Source organism: Pseudophryne corroboree, chromosome 6 (assembly GCF_028390025.1).
Source record: "Pseudophryne corroboree isolate aPseCor3 chromosome 6, aPseCor3.hap2, whole genome shotgun sequence".
NCBI lineage: Eukaryota > Metazoa > Chordata > Amphibia > Anura > Myobatrachidae > Pseudophryne > Pseudophryne corroboree.
In genome coordinates, this window is record NC_086449.1 from 522,210,227 (window position 1) to 522,229,941 (window position 19,715).

At 48.1% G+C, this 19,715-nt stretch overlaps 1 long non-coding RNA gene across 1 annotated transcript in view; it reads left to right on the forward strand.

Annotated features, from left to right (window-relative positions):
• Positions 1-19,715, forward strand: part of LOC134935407 (uncharacterized) — a 119,134-nt gene that overhangs the window by 77,855 nt on the left and 21,564 nt on the right. The window contains exon 2 of the long non-coding RNA XR_010180116.1: positions 6,950-7,039. This is a non-coding gene — a long non-coding RNA (uncharacterized LOC134935407). The remainder of the gene's footprint in view (positions 1-6,949; positions 7,040-19,715) is intronic.

Sequence of the window (19,715 nt, forward strand, 5' to 3'; positions counted from 1 at the left end):
TTGCAATAAAACGGGTAATTTACAGTGCCGTAACTAGACATTTCAGCGCTGTGTGCAAAAAACAGCATTGGCGCCCCCCCAAAAAAAAACTCCCCCCCCCCAGGGTTGGCTTAGCCTTACAGAGCAGCAGAAGGGCATCAGAACACAAAAAAAAAACTATGTTTCTCACCACTCTGCGTTGCAGCTCTTCTGCCACCTCTGAACTTCTGAGCAGGCACAGGATGTAAAACACTGCACAGCGCTACTCCTGCCATACTGAGGGTCCTTGCCGATCCTGTCTGGCAGCTGGCTCGACTCCTCTGGTTCTGAATCCCACTGCAGTGCTCCTGTAGCCCTCTCTACAGGGGTCCTCTGTAAGGGGTTCTTCAGGCTGAGTCCTCACTGTAGGGGTTCTTCCGCGGGTCCTGATGGGTCTTGAAGCCGGTGGAGGTTGTCTTCTGCGGTGCCTGCACGCCCTTGGCCGTTTGCTTCCCCCAATCAGAGGCGGCCCTAAGCAGTTTGATGCCCTAGGCAAGATTTTGGCTGGAGTTCCCCAGCATTGACGCTAGTTCTGCATCTGACCCAGCGCCCTTCACTAAGCAGTACAGATCAAAGCAGCAGCCAGCAACACCCATTAACTCTATGAAAGGGGGAGAGAGGGATAGAAAGAGAGCAAGGTGAGAAAGAGAGAGGGGGTAGAAAGAGAGAGAGAGACAGACAGACAGACAGCAGAGTAGATAAAGCAAGGTGAGAGAGAGGAGAGAGGGAGAGAGAGAGGAGAGAGGGAGAGAGAGAGAGAGAGAAAGGAGGAGAGAGAAAGAGGAGGAGTGAGAGAGAAGAAGCAGGATGTAAGAGAGAGGAGATGGAGAGGGGGAAAGAGAGAATGAAAGAGAGGTGAGACAGTGGAAGGATGGAGAGAGAGAAAGAGAGAGAGAGGTGAGACAGGCGTGAGAGAAACAGTTAACAGAGGGAGAGGGGGCGGGGAAGAGAGAGCGGGGAAGAGAGAGAGAAAGCATGAGAGAGAGAGAGAGTGAGAGAGACTAAGCAAGAAAGGGAGAAAGAAAGAGGTAAAAGAGGGGGTGGGAGAGAGAGGGAGCTGGTGGAGAGTGGGCAGGGGAGATAGAAAGAGAGAGGGAAAGAGGTGAGACAAAGGCAGGGGTGTGAGAGAGAGGGATCAGGAGGAAGAGAGAACAGGAAAGAGGGGAGAGAAAGAAAGAAAGAAAGAAAGAAAGAAAGAAAGAAAGAAAGAAAGAAAGAAAGAAAGAAAGAAAGAAAGAAAGAAAGAAAGAAAGGGGTGAGAGGGTTGACAGAGAGGCAGGGGGGTGAAAGAGAGGGAGGGAGAAAAAAGAGAAAAAGATAGAGGTGAGACAGAGTGGGGTGAGAGTGAAAGTGAAAGGAGAGAGATAGGGGGAGAGAGAGAGAGAAAGAGGGGGAAGAGAGAGTGAGAGAAGTGAGAGACAGCAAGGAAGAGAAAGCACTATGAGAGGAGAGGAGCACAAGTGGGGGAAAGATAAAGAGAGGAGGAGAGAGAAAAAAAGAAACAGAGAGGGGAGAGTGAGACAGAGGGTTGATAGAGTGGGGGAGATGAGAGAGAGAGGGAAAGAGAGAATGAAAAAGAGAGTGCAAAAGAAAAAGGGAGAGATACGGGGGAGAAAGGGTTCGAGAGAGAAAGAAAGAGAGAGGTGAGTCAGAGAGTGAGGGTGAGAGAGTTGAGAGAGAGAGAGGCGGGGAGAGAGAGAATGAGAGAGGTGAGACAGAGAGGATGAGAGATAAGGTTAAGTGAGACAGAGAGGATGAGAGAGAGGGTTGAAAGAGGGAGAGGGGGCAAGGGGGGAAGAGATGGAGAAAGAAAGAGAAAGAGGGGAGACAGAGTGGGGGTGAGAGAGGGGGCTGGGGGAGAGAGAGACCAGGGGAGAGAAATGGGGAGAGAGGTGAAAAAGAGGAGTGTGAGCGACAGAAAGGTGGGGTAGAGTGAGAGGGGGGTATATGTGGAACTGTGTTGGGGTAGAGTGAGAGGGGGGGTACATGTGGAACTGTGTACCTCGCTCTGTCTTCCTACCCCCGATACTAGTGTCACTGTGTGCCCCCACCCTAAGTACAGGCGGCGCTGTGTACTTTGGGCAGCGGCAGGCCCCTCTTCTCATCAGTGCCGGTAGCAGCTGGTCCTCCTTTCAGCGCCGATAGCAGCAGGTCCCCTCTTCTGGTTTTCTTGGGATCATGATGTTGGGCAACAGCGGTAGAGAGAGGAAGAAAAGGTGAGATGAGGGGCTGGATTGGCTGGACTGCCTCCTCCTGCTAGTACTGCGCTGACAGTACTGCTGCATGCTACCTCTCTGCAACACACTGCAGATCCTTGTTTAAAAAAAAAAAGTGGCAAAAATGACATGGGGTGGAGACGTGCCTGTGTGCCAACCCCCCCCCCCCCCATTCCCCTCCCTGGTCCGACACTGCCTCCAGTCACCACACACATAGCCTGATCCCCCCATTCAATACATACACACACAACCTGTCGTCTCCAATCAATATACATACGCCAGGGGCGGATCTAGACATTTCTTATAGGGGAGGATAGTTTCAAAATTAATCCTGACTCCTCCTCTTCCTATTTATTTCTCCTCCCCCTTCCAGTCCTCCGCTTGGTATATAATATATTGGGGAACTGTCATTATTCTGTTCTATTCTTCGGTGAGGAACACCTGTCATAACAGCGGTGCCTTACCTGTGTGTAGCAATAACTCAGCAGCAGTGTCCTGGGGAGGCGTCCCGGTGTTGGGCTCTGCTGCAAGGCGGCGGGCAACCCTGAGCTAGGATCGCTAGCTGTACTGGTATCAGGCTGAGCAGACTGGTCTCCCCGGCTAGTCTCTGTAGTGGGTGATCAGACACACTGACACTGTCTGTGACTAGCAGTAACTGCCTATAATAACCCAGCAGCAGTGTCAGTGTGACCCTTCAGAGAGAGTTTGGGATGGGAAGGAGAGGTTCATATGTTCCACCATGCCCACTGTCCCCTTGTCCGGTCCCGCATGCAGGCTGCTGTCACACACAGGCCATATGTGTTAGTTTCCCGACACTTTGCTAGTGACAAGACCGGTGTGGGCTCCCATGAGGCGTGGTGGGTGGCCAGAGATGATGTGCCCGCTGTGGGTGTGGTGATCGCTACGGGCGCCCCCTCCCCCATGGTGTGTGCGGTGCCGGCTCGCGGCTGGGCTGTAAGCTGCTGTACAATCCACTCAGCTGCAGTCGCCACTGCTACAGGGAGACGGAACTGTGTCAGTGACTGCTTCTGTCGCACATCAGCAGGAGATGGGTGCACCAGGTGACACCGGCCTCTTATCATCATCAGCGGCTGGCAGATAGCAGGATGTATGGGGAACATACACCAGCACACGGCAGCAGCAGCAGGCACCAGGGCCCTGGAAGATTACATCCTGATTCGAGGACAGGACACAGGGACAAGGTAATATACAGGGACGCCGGACAGTGAGTGATACACTGCCTCGGCACCTTGCACTCAGATTCTCAACGGCGGTTGCGGGCGGAGACGGTCTCACATTGACGGTCTGAATTTGACACTTGTCAGACTCAGACTGTCAGTCAGTGCTGCTGCAGATAATCACTGTCACGGTCGCGACGCGGTTGCGGCGGGCGGAAGTAACGTACGGGGGTGGACCCTAGCTTCTCAAATCTGCAGGCAGGTGTAGGCGGGGCGATCGCCCTTTCCGCACCCCTTTAAATCTGCCACTGACATACACAGCATACCCCCGATTACCACACACACACAGCATGTTCCCAACAGTCACCAAACACACACACACACACACACACACACACACACACACACACACACACACACACACCCTGTTATCCCCCAGTCACCACACACACACAGCATGGTCCCTACAGTCACCACACACACACACACACACACACACACACACACACACACACACACACACACACACACAGAGAGAGCCAGAGCCGGCCCTAGGCATAGGCAAACTAGGCAATTACCTAGGGCATCTGGTAAGCCTAGGGGCACAAGCAGCTTCTGCTGATTAAAATGATATGCGGCATGCCTATATTCTGTGTGTAGCATTTTGTATGCAGATACAGCCACAGTCGTACACAGTATATAGGCATGCCGCATATCATTTTAATCAGCAGAAGCTGCTTGTGCATCATACCCACATAGCAATGCAAATAAGATGCATTTTCATAAAAATAGGCACCCGAGATTAGCAGAGCTGCCAGTTGACTCACACCAGGAACTATATGTGTAATTTTGTGTATAAGGGCATTAATAATGTGTAACATATGTGTAAGGGATACTACTGTATGTGAGTCATTATTTGTATAAGGGCACTAATAATGTGCGGCATATGTGTAAGTGAAATTATGTGTATAAGGGCATTAATAAGGGTTGGCATAATGTGTAAGGCGCATTATGTTTATAAGGACATTAATAATGTGTGTCATATGTGTAAGGGGCATTAATGTGTGGTATTATGTGTATAAATGCATTACCAATGTGTGGCATTATGTGTATAAATTGCTCTACTGTGTGGTGTAACGTATAGAAAGGGCACTACTGTGTGGTCTAATGTGAATAAAGAGCAATATGGTGTGGTGTAATATTAATAAGGAGCAATATGGTGTGGTGTAATGAGAATAAAGAGCAATATGGCGTGGTGTAATGTGAATAAAGAGCAATATGGCGTGGTGTAATGTGAATAAGGAGCAATTCAGTATGATGTTATGTGAATGAGGGGCACTACTGTGAGGAGTAACATATATAAGGAAAGTGGTACTACTGTGTGATGTAATGTGAATAAGGGACACTATCGCATGATAAATTGTGAATAAAGTTGCACTACTGTGAGGCATAATTTGAATTGGGGGTACTATTGTGTGGCCATGCCACTTGCCAGCAAAAACACATACCTTTTTGGGCAGTGCGCCAAATGTGCACAATGTTCTTATTTAAATTACAGGGGGTAGGAAAAAAAGAAAAGGACTTTTTTGGGTAGGGGGTGATGGTGCTGGGAAAGGGGTGCAGGGTCAGAGGCGGAACTAGCGGTGGTGCTAGGGGGCACCTGCCAAAATCTTGCCTAGGGCATCATATTGGTTAGGGCCGGCTCTGCACACAGCCTGTTACCCCCCCCCCCCAGTCACCACACACACAGAGCATGTACCTACAGTCACCACACACACACAGCATATTCCCTACAGTCACCACACACACACACACACACACACACACACACACGTTCCCTACAGTCCCCCACCCCCCAAACACACACACATGCATACATGTTACCTCCAGGTCCTGCAGAGGTAGCAGGCAGGGCTGAGCCACACACAGACAACCACAGAGGCCCAGGCAAAGTCGGAGGCGGGGCCTAACCACGGACCTCCGTGACCACGCCCCTTTCATAAAAACAAATATTGTTTTTTTACTCTGCAGCAGGGGCACCTGGGCTGGAGGTGGAGCTGTCTTGGGAGAGGAGGAGGAGGAGGCACTAGAGTCGGGATCTGCTGCCCTGCAAAAGCGGGCTCTGCCCCCAAGCTCCGCTGCTGTAGTGCTGCCTGTCTGGTTGCCTGTGAGTACGGACAGCCCGGGTGCAGACCGAGGAGGGGAGGGACCAGATATTTGCTGCTGCCTGGAGGCGGGGTTATTACACAATACAGTGAAGTCTGTGGCCGTGTGCTGCACAAGCCCGCCCAGTCCTGTTTAACCCTGTGCATCCTGCTTCTGTATCCCGGCCGTTACCGGGATGTGCGAGCGTGACTGCATGTGTGTATGACTCTGCATAACCGCACACAGAACAACCGCCGCGTGGGAGACTAGCAATAAGAGAGTCACGCACCACAGGGCCTGCACTGCCGAACAGCTCTACATTTGCCAGGGCGACCAATCGGGAGCACACAACGCAAGATGCGCTCCCACCACAAGTGCGCTGTGTGCCAGGCACACTCAGCACACACCTGGGGGTCATTCCGAGTTGTTCGCTCGTTAGTTTTTTTCGCTACAGAGCGATTAGTCGCAAACTGCGCATGCGCAATGTTCGCAGTGCCCCTGCGCCAATTAAATTAGCACAAAAGTTTGGTATTTTACTCACGGCGTAACAAAGATTTTTCTTCGTTCTGGTGATCGGAGTGTGATTGACAGGAAGTGGGTGTTTCTGGGCGGAAACTGGCCGTTTTATGGGAGTGTGCGGAAAAACAGCATTTCTGGGAAAAATGCGGGAGTGTCTGAAGAAACGGGGGAGTGTCTGGGCGAACACTGGGTGTGTTTGTGACGTCAAACCAGGAACGAAACTGACTGAACTGATCGCAGTGTAGGAGTAAGTCTGGAGCTACTCAGAAACTGCTAAGAATTTTCTATTCGCAATTCTGCTAATCTTTCGTTCGCAATTCTGTTAAGATACACTCCCAGAGGGCGGCGGCTTAGCGTGTGCAATGCTGCTAAAAGCAGCTAGCGAGCGAACAACTCGGAATGAGGGCCCTAGTTACTGCACTGGTAATTTAAGAATATATTAGCTGGCTTTTAAAGTGATGTGGAACCTCAGTAAAATCACACAATTTAACGCATAAGGCCCAAAAGCTTGGAATTAACGGGACATAGCTAGCCAAGGAGGGCTGACCACGAAGCTTGTTACCAAGATAGCGTGAGGAAAAATACATATGTATAACTATTCCATGCTCAGATTTACTACAAACGTTTTGTTATTGTTAAATAATAGTATAAAAAGTATATGTTAAGTGTATATTATATAATCCTTTTATAATTTAACAAAATCGAAGTCCTTAGCATGATTTGTTTGTTTGTGTTTTTTCAACTCCAAACTTTAAATGTTTATTCTGTAAATGTAATTTCCAATGCATGGCAATACTATAATGTGATTTCTTTAGTCTGCCTTATGTTTTTCTGTGATAAGAAACTAACCTTTTCCCTCTGCTTCTAACACAGGGGGTGATTCAGATCTGATCGCTGGCCTGCAAATTTTTTTGTCCTGTGTTCAGATAGTCGCCGCCCCCAGGGGGAGTGTAAATTCACTGTGTAAGTATGCCATCCCATGTGTATGCCGAGCTGCAAAGATCCACTGTGTGCAGTCTGTGCGCAGCCCAGGACTTACTCCTCCAGTGCGATGAGAATAAGCTGATCGGGTCCAGAGCTGATGCCAGACACCCTCCCTGAAAACGCTTGGGCACGCCTGCATTTTTCTGGACACTCCCTGTAAACACTCAGTTGCCTCGCACAAACGGCGGACAGGTCCATTGCGTGATGTCGTATGCGCGACACACAGCCTAGGGCTCTTCTGGGAATGGAGCCTAGTAGGGGGCCAGGGACTGTTTTCCTGGGGCTTATCCACAGGCCCCTTGTGAGCCGCAGGGCCTTAGGCAGGCGCCTAAGTTGCCTTGCAGGAACTCCGGCTCTGCCGCCTGTTTGTTTGTAGAATGGGCACAAGATTATGAGGCCGCAGGTTACCCCTGGCACCAGTCATGGGCTCTGCCTGTTTGTTTGTTGGACTGGGCACTAGATTGTGAGGCCGCAGGTTCTGCCTGGCACCAGTTTAGGGCAATGCCTGTTTTTGTTGTTAACCTGGTACTAGGGAGGTAATTCAGTCCTCATCGCTGGGCTGCAAACTTTGCTCTTCTGCGATCAGATAGTCGCTGCCTCCAGGAGGAGTGTATATTTGCTGTGTAAGTGTGCGATCCCATGTGTACGACATGTTTGTCAGCCATCCTAATAGTCCTTGTTTAAATTCAAGAATGAAGGAGAGGAGCCTCTCAGCAATCGTGCACTTTATATTGTAATATAAAATGTATATGCTGTCTTGTGGTGTGTAGTCTCAAACAGAAAAAGATTGGGACTTGAGTAAATAGACAAGAGTGCGCTACATCAACAAAAAGAATCACCTTATTTACTGAGGGGAAATACAGTACTAAGAGGGACATGTACTAAGCAATGATAAAAGTGGATAAATTAGACTGAGCAGTAAAATAAAAACTACAAATCCCATGATACATTGAGCCCCCCATAGATTGCCGAGCTGCCAGCATGTCTATGGGTGACAGAGAGGAGATTCAATGGGTTGTGGGGAGCTGGGATGTGAAGCCTGGTAATCTCAGGCAGAGATCGCCGGATCAGGCTGCTGCAGCTGAGTGGGCATTGGCAGCGGCTCTCTCCTCCCCTGTACTCTTTCTGGAGAAGGCAAGTGGAGAGAGAGACACAATACAGCTGATGGGGGTGTCCCATTCATGGCTATAATCTGCTCATGTGCCGCGGCAGATAGTGCCCCTGCCCCCCCTCTGCTCTGTCTGTGTACCGGTCAATGGAACCTGAGAGTGCAGCGGGTTAGTATCAGAGAGCAGGTTTCAAGGATAATGCCCAGAAAATAGGGACAATCATTAGGAGACAGCGGCAGAAAAGAGTTTGGAAGGAAAATGGTAGGGACAGAACTGTAAGTGGGAGGAGCAATAAGAAGAGAGGAAAACGTCAGTATTACTTTTTTTATATCCCTCCCCTCTAAAGTCTAGACGAATCTTATTGGCTATCCAAAACACGTGACATCAGCGAGCCAATAAGATTCGGTTTTGAGAACCGAGTAAAACCGAGTAAAACCGAATCCGCTCATCACTAAGATCCACCACTGTGCAAGAGACATTACTGTGTGGGGCATAATATGGTGTAAGGGACATTACTGTGTTGGACATAATAAGGTGGCAGGGGCATTACTGCGTTGGGCATAATATGGTGCCAGGTGCGTTACTGTGTGGGGCATAATATGGTTTAAGGGACATTACTATATGATACAAAATATGGTGTCAAGGGCATTACTGTGTGGAGCATAATATAGTGTCAGGGGAATTACTGTGTGAGGCATAATTCGGTGCATGGGTACTTAATGTTATAAGGGGCATTATGGTGTGTGGCATGATGTTTAAGGGGCATTTTGGTGTGTGGCATAATGTGTGAGAACAGGCATTACAGGGTGGTGCATAATGTGTAAGGAACATTGCTCAAAGGAGTAAAAAATACAAATAATGTAAGGGGCATGAAACAGGAATTTTCCTTTTTTTCCTGTTGCCCAATGTCTGGTGGTGCAGGGTGAAAAACCAGGGTGTTAGACAGTCTTTTCCTGTAGCGTCACACCCATTGCAGCAAGGCCTTGCCCCTTTTTGTTCTAATGATGTTGACATGATGAATATCAACAAAGTATACCACAGACCGTGTTTGAGTGGATTACCACCCACACTCCAAAAACATAATTGGATATGGAAAATATTAACCTCATTCAGAGGTGTAAGTTCATAATAGGAGCCCGGAGGAGATATAGTTGTTAGTGACTTCTGCTTGCATTTACTGCCAACACCCTGTCCCAGCAGCGCCCAGACACACAATCTCTCCAGGGGTGCAGAGATGATATTAATTACCTGTGCCCGGGCTTGTTAGAAGGGCCCGGCCCTGGTCATCTATCCCTGTGCACCTGCCAGTGTCCCCTTTACAGCTGTGAAGAGTAGGGGACATTAGGGCGGGGGGAATGTGCACTCAAGAGGAAGTCTCTCCCCATAAGTGACAGCTGCTGTGTGAGGGGCCTTTCCTCCTACAGGTTACCTTCACCCTCCACATTCACTTCCACAACTCCATCAGCACCTACGCAGGGAGATGGAGGGTCACAACACACGCGTTCTGGGCTCACTGCTTATTCCTGCTCTGTGATGCATAAAGCAGGACCTGGAGCAATGGAGGAGGTCAGTGTGTCTTCCATTGTCTCCTGCATTTATGCCTCTGACACCAATGTAACAGAAAACAGAACAGACATACAGTATCCTTTAGATGAGATCCATAAAGTTAAACTGCAAATTGATTTTTTCAGAACTCAGAATTGTGAATTTGTGATGCGTTTAGTTTGGCAGCTTTATCATTCCATGGGCGTAATTTCATTATCCTATTGCCGGTGGCATATTCCATTTAGTTTTACAGTGATACTAGTGAAAATTCAGCCAGTATGTTACCTACAGTAACTTACCTCTCCAGCAATATATGAGCCAAAGAGTGCATGTGTGCATTATACACAGGCGCAGCATTATATACTAATGGAAATTTGCTGAGGTTTGGTCAGAGATGTGCAGAAAAGATAGGCACCTGCCATAGACTTTTTACTACAGACATTTGACTATAAAAAATCATTACAATGATAAAAAGAAGATATTTATAATATATTCTTTGTATTTTTCATATACTTTATATAGTCAAATCTCTGGTTTAAAGGTTAGTATGACAGGAAAGGCTACGCCTTACCCCACCGCACGTCACTGCTCTCCGGCTATGTCCAGTGGTGACCCTCCTCTTGGTGCCATCCTCTGCTGAGTTTCTGACAGTCTAACACTGCCATTGATTGGCTAATGAGTAATATACATGTAAAATATTCATCTGCTCCACATGAGTATTGCACTCCAAGGTTGCTAGACTTTGCAGAGCTTTGCTGAAGCCAAAAAGGCTTTTACTGGGTCGTTATTGCTGGCAATGGGGACAGTACTGGTAGCACAATATGTAAATGGCATAAGCTATACTGAAGGAGCTCATAACAGCTTTAGCGAGTGCTAAAGTGGTAATAGCTCATTCTTGAATTTAGTCCCACATATTATACAATAACTGTGTTTTTTTTTTTTTTTTTAATAAGTACTGTAATTATCATCTAGAACTATCTAGTGTCCTGCTAGTCAATTGTAAAAGATTAGGAATTACCAGTTATTTTACTAGAGATGAGCAGGTTCGGTTCTCAGAGAATGGAACACCTCTGAACATCCCATTCCGGATCCGAGTCCAGCTTGGGACTTCCCGCCAGACTCGGAAACCAGAACCAGAGGAAAAAGTCATTTTCCCGCTGTCGGATTCTTGCGGGTTTTGGATTCCATATAAACAGCCGCGCGTCGCCGCCATTTTCACTCTGGACTTGGAGAGTGAGGGAGACAGACCTCTGTCTCTCTGTGGGTGGTGGCGTCGGGTGCGGTTAGTGTGTGCTCTGTAGGGGTGCTGCTGCAGTCACTGTGGTGTACCTGTGCTATGTTAGGGGTGCTGTTCTGGCTGTCACTGGTGTTTCAAGTGGTGTTACGGGTGCTGCAGCTATACATGGGTGTAGCTGTCCTTCTGTATGCTGTAAAATATAGGGGTGCTGCTGTTAAAATAAAATTACACTGGCCCTGTATGCTGTAAAAATTCAGGGGTGCAGTTGTTAAAAATTAAAAGCACACTGCTCCTGTATGCTGTAAAAATATAGGGGTGCTGCTGTTAAAATAACATTACACTGGCCCTGTATGCTGTAAAAATTCAGGGGTGCAGTAAAATCAATGTACACTGGCCCTGTCTTGTATGCTATAAAAATTCTGTGGTGCAGTGAAAATCAATGTATGATATTGAGATTGAGGATGTCACTGTATAAGTACACCAGGATGAGGAGGATATGGTTGTAGCTGGCGCTGAGGAGGAAGTTGATGAGGATTCTGATGGTGAAGTGATTTATTTGAATAAGGCACCAGTGGAGACAGTTGTTGCCCATGGGATGAAAAAGCCCATTGTCATGCCTGGGCAAAATACTAAAAAGCCACCTCTTCGGTGTGGAATTATTTCTCCACAAATCCGGACAACAGGTGTCAAGCCATCTGTTGCCTATATCAATCCATAATAAGTAGGGGTAAGGATGTTAACCACCTAGGAACATCCTCCCTTATACGTCACCTGCAGCGCATTCATCATAAGTCATTGTCAAGATCAGAAACTTTGGGTAATAGCGTAAGCAGGCCACTGACACCTAAATTATGTGGTTTGTTTGTTTGTTTGAATAGTATATCTCTGTGAGGATGAGGATGTAAACACTGAAGAGGGGGGCAAACTGAGACCCTGTTGCTGAAATGATTGGTTTGTTAAAGTGTGCATGTCCTGTTTATACAACATAAGGGTGGGTGGGAGGGCCCAAGACAATTCCATCTTGCACCTCTTTTTTTTCTTTGCATGATGTGCTCTTTGGGGCCTAGTTTTTAAAACTGCCATCCTGTCTGCCACTGCAGCGCCACTCCTAGATGGGCCAGGCGTCTGTGCTGCCCACTTGTGTCGCTTAGTATGGTCATCCAACAACCTTGTTGCACCTCTTTTTTTTCTTTGCATTATGTGCTCTTAGGGGCCTAGTTTTTAAAACTGCAATCCTGTCTGCCACTGCAGTGCCACTCCTAGATGGGCCAGGTGTTTGTGCTGCCCATTGTGTTGCTTAGCTTAGTCATCCAGCGACCTCGGTGCACCTATTTTTTTTTCTTTGCATGATGTGCTCTTTGGGGCCTAGTTTTTAAAACTGCCATCCTGTCTTCCACTGCAGTGCCACTCCTAGATGGGCCAGGTGTTTGTGGTGCCCATTTGTGTCGCTAAGTATAGTCATCCAACAACCTCGTTGCACCTCTATTTTTTCTTTGCATTAGGTGCTCTTTGGGGCCTAGTTTTTAAAACTGCCATCCTGTCTGCCACTGCAGTGCCACTCCAAGATGGGCCAGGTGTTTTTGCCGCCCACGTATGTCACTTAGCTTAGTTATCCAGCGACCTCGTTGCACCTCTTTTTTTTTTATTTGCATTATGTGCTCTTTGGGGCCTAGTTTTTAAAACTACCATCCTGTCTGCAACTGCAGTGCCACTCCTAGATGGGCCGGGTGTTTGTGCCATCCACTTGTGTTGCTTAACTTAGTCATCCAGGGAACTCGGTGCAACCTTTTGGCCTAAAAACAATATTGTGAGGTGTTCAGAATAGACTGGAAATGAGTGGAAATTAATGTTATTGAGGTTAATAATACAGTAGGATCAAAATTACCCCCAAATTCTGTGATTTTAGCTGTTTTTATGTTTTTTTTAAAAAATCATCCAGATCCAAAACCAAATCACTAAAGGGTGGTTTTGGCAAAACCAATACAGATCCAAAACACGGGCGGGGATCCAGATCCAAAACCAAAACACGAAAAGTGTCCGCCGCACATCTCTAATTTTTACCTTTTATGGTATACATAACACTGAGCTGTGTGGTGGAATACAGAAAGCTCAACTTAACAGCATGCAGCAGACAGACACACGTTTCCTCTAAAACAACATGAGCAAAACAGACGAATCCACAAGTTGCTATTAACAGGAATGTCAAAGTTTAAATGCTGTCTGGAAGTAATGTGAAAACTGCTTTGGAAAGGTTCTTCCCAGGGCTAGTTCTGTTTTTGGAGCACTCAGTATTTCTCCAGATCGGCTGTACAGCTGTCACTCTCTGCCCTGGAAGACAGCCAGTTTACACTGGGCAGTACACATTTCTAGGATAGCTTAAGTACTGCCAACAGCTGGCAACTCTTGTTCATAGTCAATAGACTGTCAGAATCCATCTATTTTTGGCTGTTCTCCTGACCTGAATAGGAGTTGTTCACTTTAGCATAGTCCAAATCTTATGTATTGAACCTGCACCATCTAACCACGAAAGGAAATAACATATAGATAATGTATAAAGTGCTTTGTCTGGGTAAAGAATAAGAGAACATATTTTCTAGGAATGTTAGAAAAAATAAGATTTTACTTACCGGTAAATCTATTTCTCGTAGTCCGTAGTGGATGCTGGGGACTCCGTAAGGACCATGGGGAATAGACGGGCTCCGCAGGAGACATGGGCACTTTAAGAAAGAATTTAGATTCTGGTGTGCTCTGGCTCCTCCCTCTATGTCCCTCCTCCAGACCTCAGTTAGAGAAACTGTGCCCGGAAGAGCTGACAGTACAAGGAAAGGATTTTGGAAATCCAGGGCAAGACTCATGCCAGCCACACCAATCACACCGTATAACTTGTGATAAACTTACCCAGTCAACAGTATGAACAACACAGAGCATCAGTTCAACCCTGATGCAACAATAACATAGCCCTTATTGCGGCAATAACTATATACAAGTATTGCAGAAAAAAGTCCGCACTTGGGACGGGCGCCCAGCATCCACTACGGACTACGAGAAATAGATTTACCGGTAAGTAAAATCTTATTTTCTCTAACGTCCTAGTGGATGCTGGGGACTCCGTAAGGACCATGGGGATTATACCAAAGCTCCCAAACGGGCGGGAGAGTGCGGATGACTCTGCAGCACCGATTGAGCAAACAATAGGTCCTCCTCAGCCAGTGTATCAAACTTGTAGAACTTTGCAAAAGTGTTTAAACCTGACCAAGTAGCAGCTCGGCATAGTTGTAATGCCGAGACCCCTCGGGCAGCCGCCCAAGAAGAGCCCACCTTCCTAGTGGAATGGGCTTTAACTGATTTTGGCAGCGGCAATCCAGCCGTAAAATGAGCCTGCTGAATCGTGTTACAGATCCAGCGAGCAATAGTTTGCTTTGAAGCAGGAGCACCCAGCTTGTTGGATGCATACAGGATAAACAGTGACTCCGTTTTCCTGACTCTAGCCCTGACCACATCCATTAACTCGGAATCCTCCAAGTCACAGTAGCCACAGGCACCACAATAGGTTGGTTCCTATGAAAAGATGACTCCACTTTTGACAGAACTTGTGGACGGGTCCGCAATTCTGCTCTATCCATATGGAAAACCAGATAGGGGCTTTTATGTGACAAAGCCGCTAATTCTGACACACGCCTAGCCGAAGCCAAGGCTAATATCACGACAACTTTCCACGTGAGATATTTAACTCCACCGCTTTAAGTGGTTCAAACCAGTGTGATTTCAGGAAACTTAACATCACGTTAAGATCCCAAGGTGCCACTGGAGGCACAAAAGGAGGCTGAATATGCAGCACTCCCCTTTACCAACGTCTGAACTTCTGGTAGAGAAGCCAACTCTTTTTGAAAGAAAATGGATAGGGCCGAAATCTGGACCTTAATGGAACCCAATTTTAGGCTCAAATTCACTCCTGACTGTAGGAAGTGAAGAAAACGGCCCAGCTGGAATTCCTCTGTAGGAGCATTCCTGGCCTCACACCAAGAAACATATTTTCGCCATATACAGTGATAATGTTTAGCTGTCACGTCCTTCCTAGCCTTCATCCGCGTAGGAATGACCTCGTCTTGAATGCCCTTTTCTGCTAGGATCCTGCGTTCAACCGTCATGCCGTCAAACGCAGCCGCTGTAAGTCTTGGAACAGACAGGGCCTGTCTTAGAGGAAGAGGCCACGGGTCCTCTGTGAGCATTTCTTGCAGATCTGGAAACCAGGTCCTTCGTGGCCAATCTGGAACAATGAGGACTGTTCTCACTCCTCTTTTTCTTTATATCCTCAGCACCTTGGGTATGAGAGGAAGAGGAGGAAATACATAGACCGACTGGAACACCCACGGTGTCACTAGTGCGTCCACAGCTATCGCCTGAGGGTCTCATGACCTGGCGCAATACCTCTGTAGCTTTTTGTTGAGGCGGGATGCCATCATGTCCACCTGTGGCAGTTCCCACCGACTTGCAATCTGCGTGAAGACTTCTTGATGAAGTCCCCACTCTCCCGGGTGGAGGTCGTGCCTGCTGAGGAAGTCTGCTTCCCAGTTGTCCACTCCCGGGATGAACACTGCTGACAGTGCGCTTACGTGATTCTCCGCCCAGCGAAGAATTCTGGTGGCTTCTGACTGAATCAGAACCGGTTGGTCGCGAAGCAGGGTCTCCGCTTGACGTAGGGCGTTGTATACGGCCCTTAGTTCCAGGATGTTGATGTGAAGGCAAGTCTCCTGACTTGCCCACAGACCTTGGAACTTTTTTCCCTGTGTGACTGCTCCCCACCCTCGGAGGCTTGCATCTGTGGTCACCAGGATCCAGTCCTGAATGCCGAATCTGCGGCCCTCGAGAAGGTGAGCACTCTGCAGCCACCACAGGAGAGCCACCCTGGCCCTGGGGGATAGGGTGATTAACCGATGCATCTGAAGATGTGATCCGGACCACTTGTCCAGTAAGTCCCATTGAAAGGTCCTCGCATGGAACCTGCCGAAGTGAATGGCCTCGTATGATGCCACCATCCTTCCCAGGACTCGAGTGCAGTGATGCACTGACACCTGTTTTGGTTTTAACAGGTTCCTGACCAGTGTCATGAGCTCTCTCTATCGGGAGATAAACCCTTTTCTGGTCTGTGTCTAGAAACATGTCTAGGAAAGGCAGATGAGCCGTAGGAACCAACTGTGACTTTGGAATATTTAGAATCCAGCCGTGTTGCCGTTACACTTCCAGAGAAAGTGATACGCTGTTCAGCAACTGCTCTCTTGATCTCGCTTTTATGAGGAGATCGTCCCAGTATGGGATAATTGTGACACCTTGCTTCCGCAGGAGCACCATCATTTCCGCCATTACCTTGGTGAAGATTCTCGGGGCCGTGGAGAGACCAAACGGCAACGTCTGAAATTGGTAATGACAATCCTGTACTGCAAATCTGAGGTACGCCTGATGAGGTGGATAAATGGGGACATGAAGGTATGCCTCCTTTATGTCCAGAGACACCATAAAATCTCCCCCTTTCAGGCTTGCGATGACCGCTCTTAGCGATTCCATCTTGAACTTGAACCCTTTCAGGTATATGTTCAGGGATTTTAAATTCAATATGGGTCTGACCGAACCGTCCGGTTTCGGGACTACAACATGGTCGAATAATAACCCCCCTCCTTGTTGAAGGAGGGGAACCTTGACCACCACCTGTTAAAGATACAATTTGTGAATTGCAGTTAACACTATTTCCCTCTCGTGGGGGGAAGCCGGCAGGGCCGTCGGTGAGGGGGCATCTCCTCAAAGTCCAGCTAGCATCCCTGAGACACCATATCTATTGCCCAGGGATCCAACAGGGAGTGGACTCACTTGTGGCTGAAATTACGAAGACGTGCCCCCACCGGGCCTAGCTCCGCCTGTGGAGCCCCAGCGACATGCGGTGGATTTTGTAGAGGCCGGGGAGGACTTCTGTTCCTGGGAACTAGCTGTGTTGTGCAGCTTCTTTCCTCTGCCCCTGCCTCTGGCAAGAAAGGACGCACCTCGGACTTTCTTGTTTCTTTATTCGAAAGGCTGCATTTGATAATGTCGTGCTTTCCTAGGCTGTGCAGGAATATAAGGCAAAAGATCAGAATTACCAGCCATAGCTGTGGAGACCAGGTCCGAGATCCCTTCTCCACAAAATCCTCAGCCTTCCATATGCCTCTTAAGTCGGCATCACCTGTCCATTGCATATCTACAGGACACGTCAAGCAGAAATCGACATAGCGTTGACTCTAGAACCCAGTAGACTAATGCCTCTTTGGGCATGTTTTATATATATATATATCTTAAGACAGCATCTTTAATATATATATATCTATATATATACATATATATATACGTACTAGGGTCTCAATCTCTGCTGATAAGGTACCTGTCCACGCTCTTACAGCGCTATAAACCCATGCCGACACAATCGCCGGTCTGAGTAGTGTACCAGAATGTGTACGCTATCCGCAGGATCCCTGAGGATAGCTGTTAAGTCAGGGCTACCTTTTGGGCAAACGTGACACCCTAGGGGAAGATTCCCATCGTATCCTGGCCCTAGTAGGGAAAGGATATTCCCTGAGAATTCTTTGTGGGAAACTGCAGTCTCTTGTCTGGAGATTCACGCTCTTTTCCATCATGAGAGAAGGGAAATTTACCTCAGCTTTCTTCCCCTTAAACATGTGTACCCTTGTGTCAGGGACAGATGAGTCATCAGTGATATGCAAATCATCTTTTATTACAATAATCATATATTGAATACTTTCCTGCCATTTTGGCTGTAACTTTGCATTATCGTAGTTGACACTGGAGTCAGACTCCGTGTCGATATCAGTATCTATTATTTTGGATAGTGAGCATTGAGAGACTCTGAAGGTCTCTGCGACATAGGGACAGACATGGGTAGATTCCCTGTCTGTTCTCTAATCTTTTGTGCAATAAATTCACCTTAGCACTTAATTACACATATCCAAACAGGTGTCGGCGTTGTCGACGGAGACACCCCTCACACACATATTTGCTCCATCTCCTCCTTAGGGGAGCCTTTTACCTCAGACATGTCGACACACACGTACCGACACACCACACACTCAGGGAATGCTCATCTGAAGACAATTCCCCCACAAGGCCCTTTGGAGAGACAGAGAGAGAGTATGCCAGCACACACCCCAGCGCTATTAACCCAGGAATAACACAGTAACTTAATGTTAACCCAGTAGCTGCTGTTTATAATGATTTTTGCGCCTAATTATGTGCCCCCCCTCTCTTTTTACCCTCTTCTACCGTGTATCTGCAGGGGAGAGGCTGGGGAGCTTCCTCTCAGCGGTGCTGGGGAGAAAAAAACATGGTGCTGGTGAGTGCTGAGGAAGAAGCCCCGCCCCCTCGACGGCGGGCTTCTGTCCCTCTTAAATATAAATTTTCTTGGTGGGGGCTCATACATATATACAGTGCCCAACTGTATATATGCGCCAACTTTTGCCAAAGAGGTTCCAATTGCTGCCCAGAGCGCCCCCTTCCCCTACGCCCTGCACCCTTACAGTGACCGGAGTATGTGAGGTGTGTGGGAGCAATGGCGCACAGCTGCAGTGCTGTGCGCTACCTCAGTGAAGACTGGAGTCTTCTGCCGCCGATTTCGAAGTCTTCTTGCTTCTTATGCTCACCCGGCTTCTGTCTTCCGGCTCTGCAAGGGGGATGGCGGCGCGGCTCTGGGATCGGACGACGAGGGTGAGATCCTGTGTACGATCCCTCTGGAGCTAATGGTGTCCAGTAGCCTAAGAAGCAGGACCTATCTTCAGAGAGCAGGGCTGCTTCTCTCCCCTCTGTCCCACGATGCAGGGAGTCTGTTGCCAGCAGAGCTCCCTGAAAATAAAAAACCTAACAAAATACTTTCTTACAGCAAGCTCAGGAGAGCTCACTGAACAGCACCCAGCTCGTCCGGGCACAGATTTAAACTGAGGTCTGGAGGAGGGACATAGAGGGAGGAGCCAGAGCACACCAGAATCTAAATTATTTCTTAAAGTGCCCATGTCTCCTGCGGAGCCCGTCTATTCCCCATGGTCCTTACGGAGTCCCCAGCATCCACTAGGACGCTAGAGAAATATAACTAATCATTTCTGGTGTAGTCATTCCCTATGCAGCCTACAAAAAATATAAACTGAAAAGCCATGTAATACACAATAACATAGTGACCTCGGATACAGACTATTACATTAGATATAAGCAAAATTGCAGAAAAATATAATACACACAAGTTTTGCAACAGAACAGGTTATTTTTCAGCGCCATGTGAAATTTATAGCCTATGAATATTGGTGGTACGCAGTAGCGGATCTTGCCACGGGCAAGCAGGACTTTTGCCCGGGGCGCCGCCTTACGGAGGGCGCCGCACCATGGCAAGATCCGCTACTGTGCCCCCCGCTGTGTCCCCCACTGGTCCCCCGCTGTGAAGGGAACTAGACGCTACCTTCCTGGAGAGGACCTTTGCTGTGCGGTGCGCGATGACGTCATCGCGCACCGCACAGCATTGTGGGACTGACACAGACGCTAGGGGTCATATTTGACCTCTAGTGTCTGTGTATGCTATGCTATGGGAGAGACGTCATGACGTCTCTCCCATAGATCCGAAGAAAGGAGTGGCGCAGGCGGAGGTCTGCAGCGGTCGGGAATCAGGAGCGGGGATTGTAAGTATAATTTTTTTTGTGTGTGCAAGCGGCGCTACTCTACAGGGGGCGTAACTGACCACGCC